Consider the following 17,602-nt stretch of genomic DNA (forward strand, 5'->3'; position numbering starts at 1 on the left):
CTGAATCCACAGTGTTGTCCTGGAATCATAAAGCTACACCCGGTGAAGGCTTTATTTCAGTAATATGAGTAAAACATGAACAAACCTCACTTTTATTTCTAATCTGGGCTTTGGAGCATACTTTTCATCCACTGGCCTACCAGGCTTGTTTTAGCATTCAAACAGAAGCTGAAGACCAGAAAGAGTCCAGGTGGCAAGTGCTTGCTTCTAACTTACAGGGGAAAAAAAAGCAACAAGAAAAGAATTTAATTTCCCTGTGAAAACATGGAGCAGCTGCTCTTTGCAGGAAGAGTATTGGCTTCCGTAGACCATTATACACAGTGTGCATTATGTGCAAGGCTGAAGTTCTGGAACCTTATAATTTGAGGTGTGTGTGTGTGTGTGTGTTTCTACAATCAGCCTCCTTGCTGTATGACTCACCATGGAGTTGTCATGGGGGAAAGATGGAAAGATGAATCAGATGAACCAGCTCCTTTAAGAACCAGTATTTCCACCCACAGACATGCCAGTAATGGTGGTCCTCCTTTCTCCAAGCTCTTCTGCTCTGGAAGGAACTCTGGCTACCCTGCAGTGGTGCGTGACACTATGGTCAAGGGAGACTTTTGAGGAGAGCTCTTGAGCGGAGACAATCCATGTTTTCATGGAAGGTAAGGGGATGTTTTTGACAGAGTGAAAGGCTGGAATGAAAAAAGAATCCCTTGCCCCTCTGATGAGACAGGTTCAAACGTCACAGCCAAGCAAAGCGTTGAGGACTAGTTAGCAACCTAAAATCACTGGTGCTAAAACTGAGCAAGCTAGACTTTTCTTTCCTCTTTTTCAAGATTTTATTTATTTATAAAAGAGAGAGACAGGGAGGAAGGAGGGAGGAAAGCTTGAGTGGGAGGGGCAGAGGAAGAGGGAGAGAGAATTTAAACACACTCTGAGCCAAGTGCGGAGCCCAATGTGGGGCTCAATCTCCTGACCCTGAGATCATAGCCCGAGCTGAAATTGAGAGTTGGATACTCAACTGACTGTGCTGCCAAGGTGCCCTTTTCTTTTGTTTTTATATTCTCTTGCTTCATACATTTTTGGTGTATTATGCTAAATGAAAGTCGGTTTTCTCAAATTCTAATATATTCCAAATTTGCTCATTATGAAGGTGTTATTTTCTTTGTTTAGTGTTTTTTTATTATATGATTACATTATCCACCAGAGATCAGTGAAATCTTACCAGTTAGACAATAAAGTTTAAATAGCTTTTATTTCCTGTAAGCTTAATTTATAATAAATGATAACATTAGAGTGTGATTTCCTCTATAAACTAGTCTCAAACCCAAGCTGTTGCAGACACTATATATGATATTATATCATATATAATATTTAAGAAATATACATATATTTAAAGATATGAATAGCTCCTAGACATTCATAGATATAGAGTTGTTAATCTGAAGTCTGTGAATCACCAGCAATTTTGGGCACAATTTTGTGTGAATATGCATTTTCCTGAAAATTGGATCCAGAGTTTTCATCTTTTCCCTCAAGGGATCTGTGATTTTAAAGAGATCATAAATTACTATATTAAATAAATGACCTAACTTATATAGTTTATGTATTGACAAATAGTACTTAAATACTGTCAGACTGGGTGCCTGGGTGGTTCAGTCATTAAGCACCTGCCTTTGGCTCGGGTTAGGATCCCAGGGTCCTGGGATTGAGCCCCACATCCGGGTCCCTGCTCAGCAGGAAGCCTGCTTCTCCCTCTCCCACTCTCCCTGCTTGTGTATCCTCTCTCACTGTGTCTCTGTCTGTCAATAAATGAATAAAAAAATCTTTAAAAAAATTTAAATACTGTCAGACCTACCAGATAATCTAACTGGAATTACTGTGATTAAAGAAAAATACACTTTTCCTGTTAATAAAATAAAAGTCTTTCCTCTCTGTCTGTGTTGCAGTAAACACTTATACGATGAAAAATGTTTAAGTGTATTTTCATCCTTTTTCTTCTGGTGATTCTGATATCACATGTATTCATGATGTGTGCTGACATTTTATAAATCAGAACTGGAATTTTATGGCTCAGTAGTTATTTAAAATAGAGCGGGTTTACATCCACACATTTCATGATTTTAAATCCACAATTTCCTACTAGATTCCTTGTTGTTTAACTATATTAATGATGAACCACTTAAAAAAATTTACCAGGGTGTATATGCAACTTATCTGGTTCTGTCATTAACATTGCCAAGAACAAAAGGTTTTCAACTTGTTCCTCAAAGTAAATTTTGTCAATATGCGAACTCTGGTAATTTTTTTGAAATGCAATTTTTTTTCCCAAGGCAGTTTCTTAGTAGAACAGGCATTTGTAGAATCGACCGACTCATTTTGACATTTAAAAATGGTCATAAAAAAGTAAAATTTCTCCATTTCAAAATATTGAAAGGCTCAGACATTTAAAATGTTTTTCAAAATGTGGGTTCCAAGTGTGTTGCTAAGCATGGGGTACCCAGGCTAGTGAAAATGAAAGTCCTCAGAGTCCGAATGACTCACTGGATACATAATGAAACAGAGACTATTCTGGATGGCTCCTAAGTAGGCCAGAGGAATCAGAGACCACCTGTTTGGTTCTCTTTAACCCACTCCATGCTCTGACAGGGTTGAAGGCTAACTCCAGGCAGGAGTTAGCATAAGGAAACAAGACCCCTATGTTTTGTGTGGTAGGTGACCTTGGGAATGGCACCTCCTAGACAAGCCATATTTCCTAATCTTTTGTCACAAATCAGGGCACTCATTTTTCAGGCATTCTTACCCACCCCCCTTTTTAAGTAGCTCCATATCCACTGTGGAGCCCAACATGGGGCTTGAATTCATGACCCTGAGATCAAGACCAGGGTTGAGATCAAGAGTTGGATGCTCACTCAACTGAGCCACCCAGATGTCCCCCTCCCCCATTCTTTCCTTCTTAAGAGTCATAACCATCTGGCCATGGTTGGCCTATAGCAACACCTCCCTTTACCTGCCCCTACTGGGACTCAAGTAAAACTGAAGTGGAATGCTTCAAAAGTTTACAACTCTGATGTTTGTGAGTTGAGAGTCTTGGTCATTAGAATTGTTACATTCAAGCCCAACGGAAGAACGTTCCAATGCATGTACATGTAACTAGAGCTTTAAGAAGCTTATTAAATTTGTGTCTCATCTCCTTTCAAACTATAACTTTAAGACCCCCATCTCAGGACACTTGGGTGGCTCAGGTCATGCTCTCAGGATCCTGGGATCCAGCCCCACATTGGGCTCCCTGCCTAGCAAAGAGTCTGCTTCTCCCTCTGCCCCTCCCACCACTCATGCTCTCTCTTTCTCTCTCTCAAATAAATGAAATGAAATGAAATGAAATAAAATAAAATAAAATAAAACCAGCATCTCATAAGATAAAATATGAAGTCTTCACCTTTGGAAGGATGGCAACATCTCAGGCAGGAAGGACAGCAACATCTCAAAGTTTTGGAGCCATTTGGGAGTGGGTTGAATCTACTTGGGGATTATGTTGTCCTTGGTCAAATTACTTAATCTACCCGAACCTCAGTTTCTTATCTGTTAAACAAGAAACTGAGGGGATGAGTAGCATTTATATCAAATGGCTTTTGCGAGTATGAAATTATTACATGATATAGAGCAGAAATATAGCTCATGGTAGGTACTCAATGGACAGAAGTCACAGCTCCCTCCACACACCCATACGGCCACAGTTTTTCCCGGGATAGAGGAAAAAAAATCTTTAATGGCATTTATTTATAGGTCATAAATTCAAGTCAGAACTGGAAAGGCAAGGGAAAGTACTAGACTAGTACTTCCAAAATACTTTAAAAAAATCTTTAAAAGTAACACTTTGACAAAATGTAATTAAAAATACATCCTTCTAGCTTTTTAAGATCAACTTAGACTTTTGTCTTGCTTGGAACAGAAAAGGAATAATAGCAGTAGAAAAAATCCACTTTTTTAAAAAATTAAATTTATTTATTTTCAGCATAACAATATTCATTATTTTTTCACCACACCCAGTGCTCCATGCAATCCGTGCCCTCTATAATACCCACCACCTGGTACCCCCACCTCCCACACCCCCGCCACTTCAAACCCCTCAAATTGTTTTTCAGAGTCCATAGTATCTCATGATTCTCCTCCCCTTCCAGTTTCCCCAATTCCCTTCTCCTCTCTAACTCCCCATGTCCTCCATGATTTGTTATGCTCCACAAATAAGTGAAACCATATGATAATTGACTCTCTCTGCTTGACTTATTTCACTCAGCATAATCTCTTCCAGTCCCGTCCATGCTGCTACAAAAGTTGGGTATTCATCCTTTCTGATGGAGGCATAATACTCTGTAGTGTATATGGACCACATTTTCCTTATCCATTCGTCCGTTGAAGGGCATCTTGGTTCTTTCCATAGTTTGGCGACCATGGCCATTGCTGCTATAAACATTGGGGTACAGATGGCCCTTCTTTTCACTACATCTGTATCTTTGGGGTAAATACCCAGGAACGCAAAGGCAGGGTCATAGGGAAGTTCTATTTTTAATTTCTTGAGGAATCTCCACACTGTTCTCCAAAGAGGCTGCACCAACCTGTATTCCCACCAACAGTGTAAGAGGATTCCCCTTTCTCCACATCCTCTCCAACACATGTTGTTTCCTGTCTTGTTAATTTTGGCCATTCTAACTGGTGTAAGGTGATATCTCAACGTGGTTTTAATTTGAATCTCCCTGAGGGCTAGTGATGAACATTTTCTTACACCGTACACAAAGATAAACTCAAAATGGATAAAAGACCTCAACATGAGACAGGAATCCGTCAGAATCCTTGAGGAGAACATAGGCAGTAAACTCTTTGATATCAGCCACAGCAACTTCTTTCAAGATATGTCTCCAAAGGCAAAGGAAACAAAAGCGAAAATAAACTTTTGGGACTTCATCAAAATCAAAAGCTTCTGCACAGCAAAGGAAACAGTCAAAAAAAACAAAGAGGCAACCCACGGAATGGGAGAAGATATTTGCAAAATGACAGTAGAGACAAAAGGCTTATATCCAGGATCTATAATGAACTCCTCAAACTCAACACACACAAAAAGGCAATCATATCAAAAAATGGGCAGAAGATATGAACAGACACTTCTCCAATAAAGACATACAAATGGCTATCAGACACATGAAAAAATGTTCATCATCACTAGCCCTCAGGGAGATTCAAATTAAAAATCCACCTTTTTTGAGGTAACTACTATAAATGTCATTCTATAACTTTTGAAATTCAGCTAGATATAAATAAAAAGAGTCACTGCTTGAACTAAAGTTCAACCAGTAAATAAATAAAGTTTGCAGAAAATAAAGTTTGCAGAAAATATCATTGTAAGTATTAAAAAAGAACCTTATGCATACTATGAAACTAAAGTTACACAAATACATGCCTGGAAAACAGAGGTGGTAGCTCCTGATTCTAGTAAAATGCTATTAGCATTAACTAAATTGAGTTATTTGTTTTATAATAGAAGTCATAGCAAGTTAAAGTCATGTAACTGATGACATAAACATTGACTTTCTTTTTTTAAAAAATATTTTATTTACTTATTTAACAGAGAAAGACACAGTGAGAGAGGGGACACAAGCAGGGAGAGTGGGAGAAGGAGAAGCAGGCTTCCTGCTGAGCAGGGAGCCCAATGCAGGGCTTAATCCCAGGGCTCTGGGATCATGACCTGAGCCACATAGGCACCCTAACATTGACTTTCTATCTGACTTTTGACTTTCTATCTGACTTTTGTCTAATCGTGCCTGACTGACATACATTCTGAATCTTTTTAAATTTAATTTAATTTTTTCCATGTTCCAAGATTCATTGCTTACGTACATTCTAAATTTTTTGATCTGCAAGAAGAAATCAATAGGAAATGTTGGGGTTTACCAAAAATACAAGCTCTGTTGTGTTATCTTTCAAGCTTACTCTTCTTCTCTCTCCTCCTTCTCCCCCCTTTCTGCTTCCTCTTCCTCTTTCTTCTTATCATCAGTATTCTAATAATCTAACATTATTCAAGAAGTGGTGTTTCATGTAATTAAACATGTACCCAAACTCTATCTTTCTAAAATGCAGCAATCTTAGTTGATTCTAACGTAATACCCAGTATGTACTCAGTAAACACTAGTTGTTGCCTGATGAGAATAAAGAAGTAGAACGATACTTGTGGTAATATGTCTGTTTTCCTTTTCGACTGAAATGTAGCTTCTCTGCCTCAGCTGAACGAACACAGGACTATGTCTCAGGATCAAATTCACTGGTAAGTAAGTGACCAATGCAGCTGCATGGGACCCCATTCTCAGAAGACTTGGGATATAATGCTCTGTAACTGCTGTCTTGAAATTCTTAGTTTTATCTTTGAATTGTGAGCATGGGGTAGCCCAGGATTTGGAGCCTGGCACACGTGGAGTTCTGTCTTCCTTAACCCTTCGCCCCTTTCCCAGGTTGGGTTCTTGGCCACCTGGTGCCTGGACCGTGCCTGTCCAGTCTAGGCAGGAACTAACTGGGTTGCATGGTGGGGAGGAAGTCCTCCTTCTCCCATGCCCCCTTTTCTGGGAGGGGCCAGATGTGGGCACCTGGATGGGCTATGTCAGGCACCTGCCTGGGAGTCTCAGGGTGGGACCAGCACCATCTAGTGCTCTGGCCCATCCCCTTCCAGGTCCGAGTGCGTCCTGGGAGAAGGTTGCGATCCCTGAGAGTAGGTGGTCTGCTGTGGTTTGAGCAGAGGGCCTGATGGGAAGGGAAAATCGATTCCCAGATCTCGTGGAGACTCTGTTTTCGTGCATTGAACCTGGCGAATTATGTAGCTGGCCCTGTGTCATTATTTTATACTTATTGAGCATTCTGGTTGCACAGAGACATCTCTATATTAAATATTAAGAAACTAAAAGTCTTAAACATATGCTTTCCAAACCTAGCAAAGCATTGAATAATAGTTGTTTGGTTAGATATTGATTCCTAGTAGTAAGAGGCTGACCTGAAAGAGTTAAAACGTTTTTAAAAATTTGATGACTTTCATATCATATCATATCATATCATATCATATCATATCAAAAGTACCGTTTAACTTTGATTGGCCATGTGTTTGTGAGCCCAAAGCATCTGAATATGTTTGCAAAGCACCGTTAAACCGAAAATGCATGGGACCAGTGACTTTAATTAGAGAAGAGAAGGCAAAAGAGAAGAAAGGGAAGTGGGAAGCACAAAGCTCTCAGAAATTGAGGAATGGAGGAATGACATCAGCAAGATGACAGACTAGGAGGTTTCAGGCCTCAACTCTGCACAGAAACAGGTGACTTGCTGGATGGTAGGGACCAGTGGAGGAGAAGCAGATTGGAAGGTGGACAGTGGCTGGAGGTAATGGCACTAACAACAGCCAGATCTACTGAAGATTTGCTATGCGTCTGGCCCCAGCTGGATGTATGATGTCTGTGAACCCACTTAATGCATACCCGAGCCTTGGGAGAGAGACTCCCTTATTACCCCGACTTTGCAGTAGAGGAGCCTGGGCCTCAGAGAGGTTAAGTGATATGTTCAAGGCTATACAGCAAAGAGCTAGCAGAGCAACAATCTTAATCTAGGCAATGGGTCTAGAGACCACGCTCTTAATCATTACCGCACAGATGAGTTGCATTTGAGTCTGCGATTCAGTCTGGGCCGCCCATGTGTGAATGACGTGATGACAGAGAGCAGCATCAGTGATACAAGAGCAACATTTTAGATTTCATTCCACTCATGGACAGAAAAATAACGGGAGGATTCAGGGAAAAAGCACGGGATGAAAATACCAAGAAACTTTTGGTCTAACAGTATCTTACATTTGTACATAACATTTTGTACTTTTCAGAGCATTTTCATCAGTACTATCTCATTTATTTTGCAAAATGACTTGGCAAGACAAGTATTATTGTCCCCATTTTACACAGATAAGGAAATTGAAGCCGGGAGAGATGGAGTGATCTCCAAGTCCAAATAACTTATAAAATGGAGATGCCCGTCTTCCGACTTCTTTCCACCAGGGGCTATTAGGGAGAAAATTGTGAAGAATGAAATATTTTCTAATCTCAGTTGAAATAGTTAATTATAGATAGTTTTCTTCTCACCGAAATCGCTTTCAAAGGCTGCAGTGCTGGGTCTGCTTTCATTAATTGAAATTACAATCAGCCAAAATAATTAAAAATTGAAATATATAAGGAGGAAGCTCACAGATTTCAAGACAAGATTTAATCCAGTTTATTAATCATAAAAGCCATCTGGACCTTGGTACTCATTATTTTATCTCTTCTTTGGGCAGATATTGCTACACCGACTTCAAACAATCGTCTCTTAGTATATTTTATTCTTGAGTCAACATTTAAGAAACACTATTTGAGAGTGGGCTTTGGCTTTGAATTATAAAGAGGGAATAAGGGGGAGGCAGAAAGGCTGACTCATCTTCCAGAATTATACATGTTGGAGAGGGCAGCGCATTGAGTGTGCTGCTCCTAACATTTCCAGTGGATGCTAGGGGGAAGGGTTTGGGGTGGTGCTTACCGGCCAGAGGGCTGGTCTCTATTCCACTGGCTAGAGGCTGGCTTTTTTGTTGTTGTTTCTGCATTTCTGCCAAGGCTATACTTCTGTGGCCTGCAAACTCTCAATTAGCATGTGTAGAACAGTATTAAGAGACTGAAACGTGATATTTGTTTTCCCCAGAGCTCCAGGAAGAACAAGAAGAGAATATGTTGCAAAACTGAAGATGACAGGGTGGTGATAGCAATAATATCATGTTATTTTTTTTTTTCTCTCTCTGTCCACATGAAGCTAAGACCCTAGAAGCAGATTTAAAGACTGTTTAGGTGCTGCAGCTCTTAGAGAGCTGATGAAGATCATTAGTTAATGAATTAATTCATTTGCTAATTAATGTGCCACACTCTGTGTGGAGGTCAGGTTACAGTGGAAAACAAGAGATACGGCAGTTATCCTCATGAAGCTTACAACTTAACAGGCAAGAAATATGGAAGCATCTGGTTAGCATGACCAACCACTGGTTACCCAGGCTTCTTGCTATCCTGTCCAGTGACTGGAAAATGCTCCGTGCCTAAGACTGTAGTGTAAGGCCTAAAGTTAAGGCCCAATTGTATATGTCCCTTGATATTTGGGAAAAAGTAAGAGGGCACCGAAGGACAGACTAGCAAATTCCCCTACCCACATTGCTCCCGAGGATGGGATCCCCCAGCCCAGGAAGTTCCTAATCTTGGGGATCAGGTATGATCGATGCCTGTTTATTCCTGTAAGGCTGGCTGTGGTTCCCTGCCACCTACAGAACGTTGCAACCAAGCCAGTCACATCCTCGCCTACGAAGCAGTGGTCACCCTCCCTTTTACTACTACAAAGTCTACCTCCTACAGCCTCTGGTTGTTTGTTGTGTTCCAGACTATAGTTCCCATGTGGCTCTGCAGGGCACAGTGCAACTAAGAAGCTGTGGTCAGTCACCTCTGTCCGGTGTTGGGTTTTGTGTGTTGGCCTGTAACCCTAGGAAGGAAATCCCACCCTCACCGATGGAGTGGAGAGCAGGCCATCAAAATGAAAGTACTGTAGACATAGAGTTAAAATTCGGTTTCTTAGTATGTCCGCTTACTGCAGGGGCTTGAGAAGGGAATGGCATTTTGGCCACAGCTGATACAAACGTAGACTACACTTAGAAGTAGCTGAATGTCAGACACACAGAACGAGGGAAGCTTCATGATGCTGCCCACCTTCCCCCCAAACCTTATTTTCTTATGCTCAGAAATGGCTCAAAAATAATGAAACCATTTTGTCGATTAGTTGTATTAACTTGAACTATCAAGCGATCGAAGCATTTGGAGACTTTAAAGAGGCAGAGATTGAAATTTCGTATCGTTCCGTTCCAATGTTTGGCTTCCTTGGGAGGTTCAATTTTTCATCTGTCAGTTTTCAATCCTAACCTTGATTTAACAAGTCTTGCAGAAAATTATTCATCTTTGTGTGAGACATCTACTGAGAATGGCTGACACAGACTTCTAATGCTTATCAGTAGAAAGATGACGCGGCTCACGCATGTGACAGCACTTTGCTTGTTTCCCTGAAGCAGTCATTCCCTGACTAAGGACACAGTCATCACTTATCATCTCATCTTAATTAACTTATATTTTCATTCTGGTCAAAAGCAAACAAATCACGGTCTGGCAACCGAGGATGGATGGTCCTCAAATCAGATGCTTGCGCTATTCGTTGGGCACGTGCCCTGGCTTCCATGATCATGGTGATCTGAAATTGACCTGCATAATTTCTACTTAACCAGACAAAAAGGAATTGGAATTAAACCACGTAATTGTATGAAAAAGGAATCAAAACAGCCATATTGTGTCCCTGAATAGAGTTGGAAAGACAGAATCATAAATGGTGACCCTCCTGTTACCCTAGAGATACTGAGAGGATCCCTTGGTCTGCAGAATGTCTCACTCTGAGTCCTTGCAGTGTGGACGTCTGCTTGGAGACAGTAACTCTCTATCTTCTTTGGGCACCTTTAATTTTAGGGGGATTAGCTTGCTATTTTATTAAGGGACCAAATAGGGAGATAAGAAAGAAAAGGAGAGTCTGGAAGGGGGAAAAAGAAGGATGATGGTGAGGGCAAGGAGGCTCTTGTGTCAAATTTTAACTCATGTGAACAGTCTGGAGACACCCCAGGTCAGAGAATGGAAAGAGAGGGCAGTCAAAAAGGCATTATGAAATTTGACAGGACATAATGGTTATAGTCTCTGCAGACTGAAAGTCTGCTGAGGGACGGGAAGTGTGCTCGAAATTTATACACTCTAGAGCAATAGGGTTCTTAAACTTGGCTGCACATGGAATCCCTTGGGGAGCTTTAAAAAATACTGTTGTCTATTCCCTCTTCGAGAGGTTCCGATTTCATAGGTCCAGGGTGAGGCTTAAGCATCCAGATTTTTTTTTGAACATTTTACTTATTTATTTGATAGAAAGATAGAGAGAGAACACAAGTAGAGAGAGCCACCGGCAGAGGCAGAGGGACAAGCAGGGGTTCGATCCCAGGACCCTGAGATCATGACCTGAGCTGAAGACAGGTGCTGAAGACTGAGCCACCCAGGCGCCCCCAAGCACCCAGACTTTTAAAGGCTTCCAAGGTGACGCTAAGGTGTAGTAACGCTTGAGAAACACCCGGTTTCATTCTTTCCACAACCTTAGAAGGTAGGTATTATAATCCACATTTTAAGAGTGGCACAAGTAAGATTCGGAAGTTAAATAGATTGTTCAAAATCACGCAGCCAGGCAGGAGGTACCAACGCAAGGACTGGAAGCTGCTGCGCCCGTCTCTGGGGCCTGTGCTTTTCCAAGAGCTAGTCTGCTGCTCTCCTGGAGAATACTGGAGGGCAGGGCAGGGAGAAGAAGGAGACCCTGCCCTGGGTCAGTGATAGAGCCCTGTTCTTCATTATTCATCTTTTATATCAGAAACGGAGCATCCGTGTGAAAACTGGTATGGCAGCAGCTTAAAAAAAAAGCTACTAACATTTTTATAGCCCCTTATTCCTAAATTAAACTGATTTTCTATTTTTAGGGACGTACAAGCTGGGGTTGGTTCTCTGAGCTCCTTGACTGAGAGAAAAGCAAGGTTATATTGGAGTTATGCTTCAGAGATTGAAATCAGTTCCCTTCTGTTTTATGAATGGATTGCAGTGAATATATTTGGCATTTTATAATTTTTCTTACCACTCCCATTATCTTTTTTCTAGCTCACTTTTCAAGGGACAGAGTGATTTATTGACTGTCTTTTAGAAGTTCCATTTCACTGAACAAATGGTGAATATAAAAATCTGCCACTTGACCTAACACTGACTCAGATATTCAAAAGCTTCGTTTGATTAAAAAGAATTCACAGAAGTGGAGACCAATAAATGCCAGATTATAAGAAAACTGAGAAAATTCCAGGATTCGTTCTTTTAAAAATCAGCAGGAGGTAATCCAAATGACATTTCCTTTTTGGGTGACCAGAGCCCGGGTCTGCTTTCTCTCTGTAAATTACACATGGCTGTCTGCCATGGACTTCAATTATCTTCACCTAATGAACCCCAAACTCCCAGCACATTTCAACAAAGAGCCTCAATAAACATGTCTTCTTTCCTCTTCCTGCCAAAATGCAGAGCAGGTTATGTACAGGGGGACTTGGATGTGTAAAGCAAGCGTGTCTTAGAAGGGGAAGCCCCAAACCAGAATTAAACTTCTGTATCTTTTGGGAGTTGCTTAGTTATGAAAGGTCTGATAATCACCTATCAGAGCAAGAGACTAGAAAGAACCCAGGTGATCCTCAGTAGAGGACTGATGAGCAATAGCTACAGTGAAAAATCCTCACTATGCAGCCCGCATTGTGTTATTTTTTATTTATTTGTTTATTTTTTTAAGGAAGGATACTGGTATTGTGCTTATGTGAGATAATGTCCACATTATTAGGAATGAGTATTGAAATATTTAGTGAGAAAATGATATCACAGCTGTGACTTTACTTAAAATTTTTAACTAAAATAAAAATAGCATCCCATTTCAAACAAACAAACAAAAAAAGCCAACAAAATAAGACAGGAAAACCTCTGAAAGGGTAAAACTAAGTATGACAAAAAGGTTGATAAGTTTTTGACTCTGAGTGGTGGACATATGGGAGATTATTGAGCTGTTCTCTCTACTCTTGTGTATGTCTGAAAGTATTCAGGGGCATCTGGGTGGCTCAGTCAGTTAAGCATGTCTGGATTTCGGCTCAGGTCATGGTCTCAGGGTCGTCAAATTGAGTCCTGCATGGTGCTCCACAGTGAGTGTGGGGCCTGCTTAAGATTCTTTCTCCCATGCACTCTGTCTCTCAAAAAAATACAAAAATAAAATTTCCTTTTAAAAAAGTATTCAAAATAGAAATATTTAAACACTGATAGAATCTAAGAATTAACAATCTGCCTCTTGCCACTTGCTGAGGGATATATAACCGAGCGTTTACATTCCTTCCTGTGTTTCGGCATCCTTCTGTAACAAGATGGATTGTTACAAACCTGGAACTGGGTCACTGAATATAGTATTCAGGTTTAACCAACTATAGGTTCATGGAAGTATTCCATAGATCAAGATAAGTAGTGTGACCTCAGGGAAAACTGGACTACAAACCCCATAAATGGAGAATGTTCTCGTTCTGGTTGGTCTTGGGGAATATTCCTTGCAGCCTTCATGGCTTAAAGCAGCCAAGTCACTGTTGAACAGACATGATTCAGTTTAGACTGGTTGGGATTCTAGTAAAATGAGATCTTATTTAAATTATTTACTATTATATAATATATATTATATAATGTATAAACTATTAAATATAAATATATTAAATATATATTAAATATATAATATATAAACTATAAATATACAAACTATAAAATAAATAAACTATTATATAATAATATAAATTATTAACATTATTTACATATGTTAATAAGATTGGAAAGAGCCTTTCAAAGGTCTGAAAGCTGCCAGATAGGGCTTTTATCCAGATGTGGCCTCAGGTAAATGTGAAAGAAGGTACTAGTTTATGTCTGGAAACGTCACTCCCACACTAATCCTCCAGAACCATCTCCACACTCAATCTCATCCTGCCTCTTCCTGTGCAAGGGCTCAGAGTGCATCTGGGGGACACCAGCTGGGTCAGAACCACAGTCCCAAGCCACTCAGGACTTTGCTCCACTCTCCTCCTGCTTACTTTATCCTACAAATAAGACTTTTACTTGGGAGATCCATGAAATCCAGGGTTGTGAAATAACTGCAATTTGGGGAGATTGAATTTGAGTTCAAATTAAAGTGGGGACACTGGAAACGAGCTTAGAAGTTCCCAGAGTAGTACCCTAGAGTCCCAGCAGAAACAAACACAAGCCCTTCCTGGAGGTAATAATCTTGTTACAGCTTTCAGTTTCCCTGAAGATTAAAATCAACTGAATATGAGCTCATAAGAAAAAACTATCAAAGTCCCAAGAAAATAAATCACCATGAATGAAACTCAGCAGAAACAACCAAAAGTTGAGCCAGGGCTCCAACATTTCAGATATTGGCATCATCAAACACAGAATATAAACTAGTTTATAAAATGCTTAATAAAAAAGGATAAAATCTAAAAAAAAAATCATTAAGAGGTGATCCAAAATGACCAGTTATATAAAAATATGATGCTACCACGTGACCGGGTTGGGGTGATCTCACAAATGCGATGTAGAATGATACAGACCTACTATAAAAGTTAGAGCTAGCCATATCTATGCATATATGCATAGATATATATCATAAAACTACACACGCCCTTACAATGCAACCCAACAATGGCTCTCTTGGACATCTTCCCCAGAGAAATGTAAGTTTCTGTTTACTCAAAAATACATACGTGAATGTTTATGGCAGTTTTATCCTTAAGAGCCCCAGAATGGAAACAACTCAAGTGTCCTTTAGTGGGTGACTGACTAAATGTGACGGCGTCTACCTCACAGGCTACTCCGCAGTAGAAAAGAACAACAATTGATACCTGCAGCAAACCTGAATCGCAGAGAAATTATGCTGAGTCAGGAGCCAATCCCTGAAGTTTACATGTTGTATCATTGTGTTCAGACGTTTTCAACATGACAACGTTTTCTATACGGAGAGTGCATTCGTGGTTGCCAGGGGTTCGAGAAGTGATGAGCAGCTGGGACGAAGGGACACTGATGTAGCTATAAACTTAGAGCACGAGGGATTCTTGTGGTGACTGAGTTTTTGTCTGTCTTGAATATAGTGGTGGCTGCGTGGGTGAAACTACGCGTGATAAGATTGTAAAAAAGAACTAAACACACATACATGTGCATATAAAACTGGTGGAATTTGGATAAGATGCATGCATTTCATTAAGATCAATTTCCTAGTTGTGATATTGTACAATAGCTAGGAAAATGTTACCACCAGGGGAAATGAAGTGAAGCATAGACAGTGTTTCTCTGTGTTATTTCTTATAGTTGTGTGCAAACCTACAATTATCTCAAAATGAAAAGTTTAATTAAAAAAAAACAAACAACTATATACCATTTTTAAAGCAAAAAAAGAAATGGAAGGTACCTTGGCATAACTCAACCAAAATGTGTGTGTTATCTATATGAACAAAATTATTAAACTGTATTAGCAGACAACTAGAAAAGATCTAAATAAATGGAAAGATAATACACATTTATGGACTGAAAGACAATATTGTAAAGACAACATTGGAGGTAAAAATCCATAAAATTCCAATAAAAATTCCAAAAAATTTGTTAGGAAAGTTGAAAAGCAGATTCTAAAGTTTAAAGTCCCATGAATACTTAATATACCTCCAAGAGGAATACGTTGTAGGTACTTATGCTACCACATTTGAGGACTTCCTATAATGCCATGGAAATCAGTATCATATGCTTATGGTCAGACATAAACATATTATCTAATGGAAGAAAGTCATGTACACATGCAAATTTCTTTATAATAGTGCAACACATAGTGGATTTCTCTGGAGGAAATTAAAAATTAGTAAGTTTCATTGGACTCTTGGTTAAATAAAAACTGAAATTAAATTGCTACTTTATACCTTTCATGGAACTAAATATTTAAACATGAAAACCTTCAGGAAAAATATAGGAAAATAATTTCTTAAGAAAAAATTTCTTAAACATGATACAAAAATGTATCAACATAGCAGAAAAGATTGATAAATTTGGCAAAATTAAAATCAAGAATTTTGGTTCACCAAGACCCTGTAAAGAAAATGAAAACAAAAGCTCAAATTGGCCAAAAATATTTATGATGTATAAAAGCAATAAAAGATTAGTAATCAGAATACATAACATCTATAAACCAAATAGAGAATGTGAAATCAGTAGAAAAATTACAACATATAGAAGGGGCATTATACAGGGAAAAAAATGTCCAATGAACTTATGAAAAGTTGCTCAATTTTAATCAGAAAATGTCATTTCAGACGAGATACCATTTTTATATCACTAGATTGGAAGAAGTAAAGAAGCCTATTAGTATTTATTAGTGAGGATGTGGAATAATGGATAATTTTTACACACTGCTGTTATTAAAAACATGTAAACTGCATTCTGATGAGCACTGGGTGTTATACACAACTAATGAATCGTTGACCACTTCATCAAAAACTTATGATGTACTATATGCTGGCTAACTGGACATAATAAAAAAATATAACCTGCTACAATCTTTTTGGCCATGTGGCAACAATTCCATTGTTAGACTACACCTATAGAATGTTTGCTCCTATGTTAGGAGTATGCATATAGATTCCCTTAACAACATTGTTTGCAGTATAAAATAAAGTCAATATAAATGGTTACATGACAAAAAAAAAGATGCACTATTGTATACTTCATGCATTGAAAGAGCACATAAAAGAGAAAATGAATGAAACATAGCTACATTGGAAAAACTTCAATGAATCTAAAAAAATTATATTGGGTGAAAAAAGCAAGCCATGTAGACAACTTTTTCATGTCACCATTTTTATAAACCTTTAAGGCAAACAAAATTAAAAGTTATATTCACTATATATGATTATGTTATTTTTTAAAAGATTATATCTATTTATTTGAGAGAGAGACACACAGTGAGAGAGGGAACACAAGCAGGGGGAGTGGGAGAGAGAGAAGCAGACTCCCCGCCAAGCAGGGACCCCAATGCGGGGCTTGATCCCAGGACCCTGGGATCATGACCCGAGCTGAAGGCAGACGCTTAATGACTGAGCCATCCAGGTGCCCCTGATTATACTATTTTAAAAGCAGAAATAAATGCACAATCCAAGGCAATGGTTACCTTTGAATGGGGGGTAGACACAGATGTATCCCTGCAAATAACATAGGGAAGCATGAGATAATGAAAGCGAAAGCTTCTTGGCAATATTCTAGATCTTAAGTTATGAGCTTAGAGTGATTCATTTTAATGTTTTGCTTCATAATTTACATATGTGTTCTATATTTTTCACATTTCAGATATTAAATACTACATTCTAAATAGGAAAGAATGGTCCATTATAGAAAAGTACAAAACAAAATTTCAAAAAAGAAGTTCAAATGTCAATGAAAATTCAAGTCCCTCAAGAGAATGAGAAGGCGAGTCACAGACTGGGAGAAAATATTTGCAGAAGATTTATTTGATAAATGACTTATCCAAAATATACAAAGAGCTCTCAAAATTCAACAATAAGAAAACAAACAATCCAACTAGGAAATGAGCCAAAGACCTTAACAGAAATCTCACCAAGGAAAATATATGGAGTTGGCAAATAAGCATACAAAAAGGTGCTTCACATCGTATGTCTTCAGGGAAATGTAAATTAAAATGGGATACCACTACACCAAAATCCAGAACACGGACACCCACCAAATGCTGATAAAGATGTGGAGCAACAGGTGAGAGTTGCTCACATTGCTGGTGAGAGTCCAACATGGTACAGCCATTTTGGAAGACAGTTTGGCAGTTTCTTATAAAGCTATCCACACTCTTACAATATGACCCAGCAACT

General features: G+C 39.1%; 1 long non-coding RNA gene across 1 annotated transcript in view; it reads left to right on the forward strand.

Annotated features, from left to right (window-relative positions):
* The first annotated feature begins 451 nt into the window (after positions 1–451).
* Positions 452–17,602, forward strand: part of LOC116574008 — a 38,109-nt gene continuing 20,958 nt past the window's right edge. The window contains exons 1-2 of the long non-coding RNA XR_004279099.1: positions 452–647; positions 6,247–6,301. This is a non-coding gene — a long non-coding RNA (uncharacterized LOC116574008). The remainder of the gene's footprint in view (positions 648–6,246; positions 6,302–17,602) is intronic.

This window comes from Mustela erminea, chromosome 15 (assembly GCF_009829155.1).
Source record: "Mustela erminea isolate mMusErm1 chromosome 15, mMusErm1.Pri, whole genome shotgun sequence".
Lineage (NCBI taxonomy): Eukaryota > Metazoa > Chordata > Mammalia > Carnivora > Mustelidae > Mustela > Mustela erminea.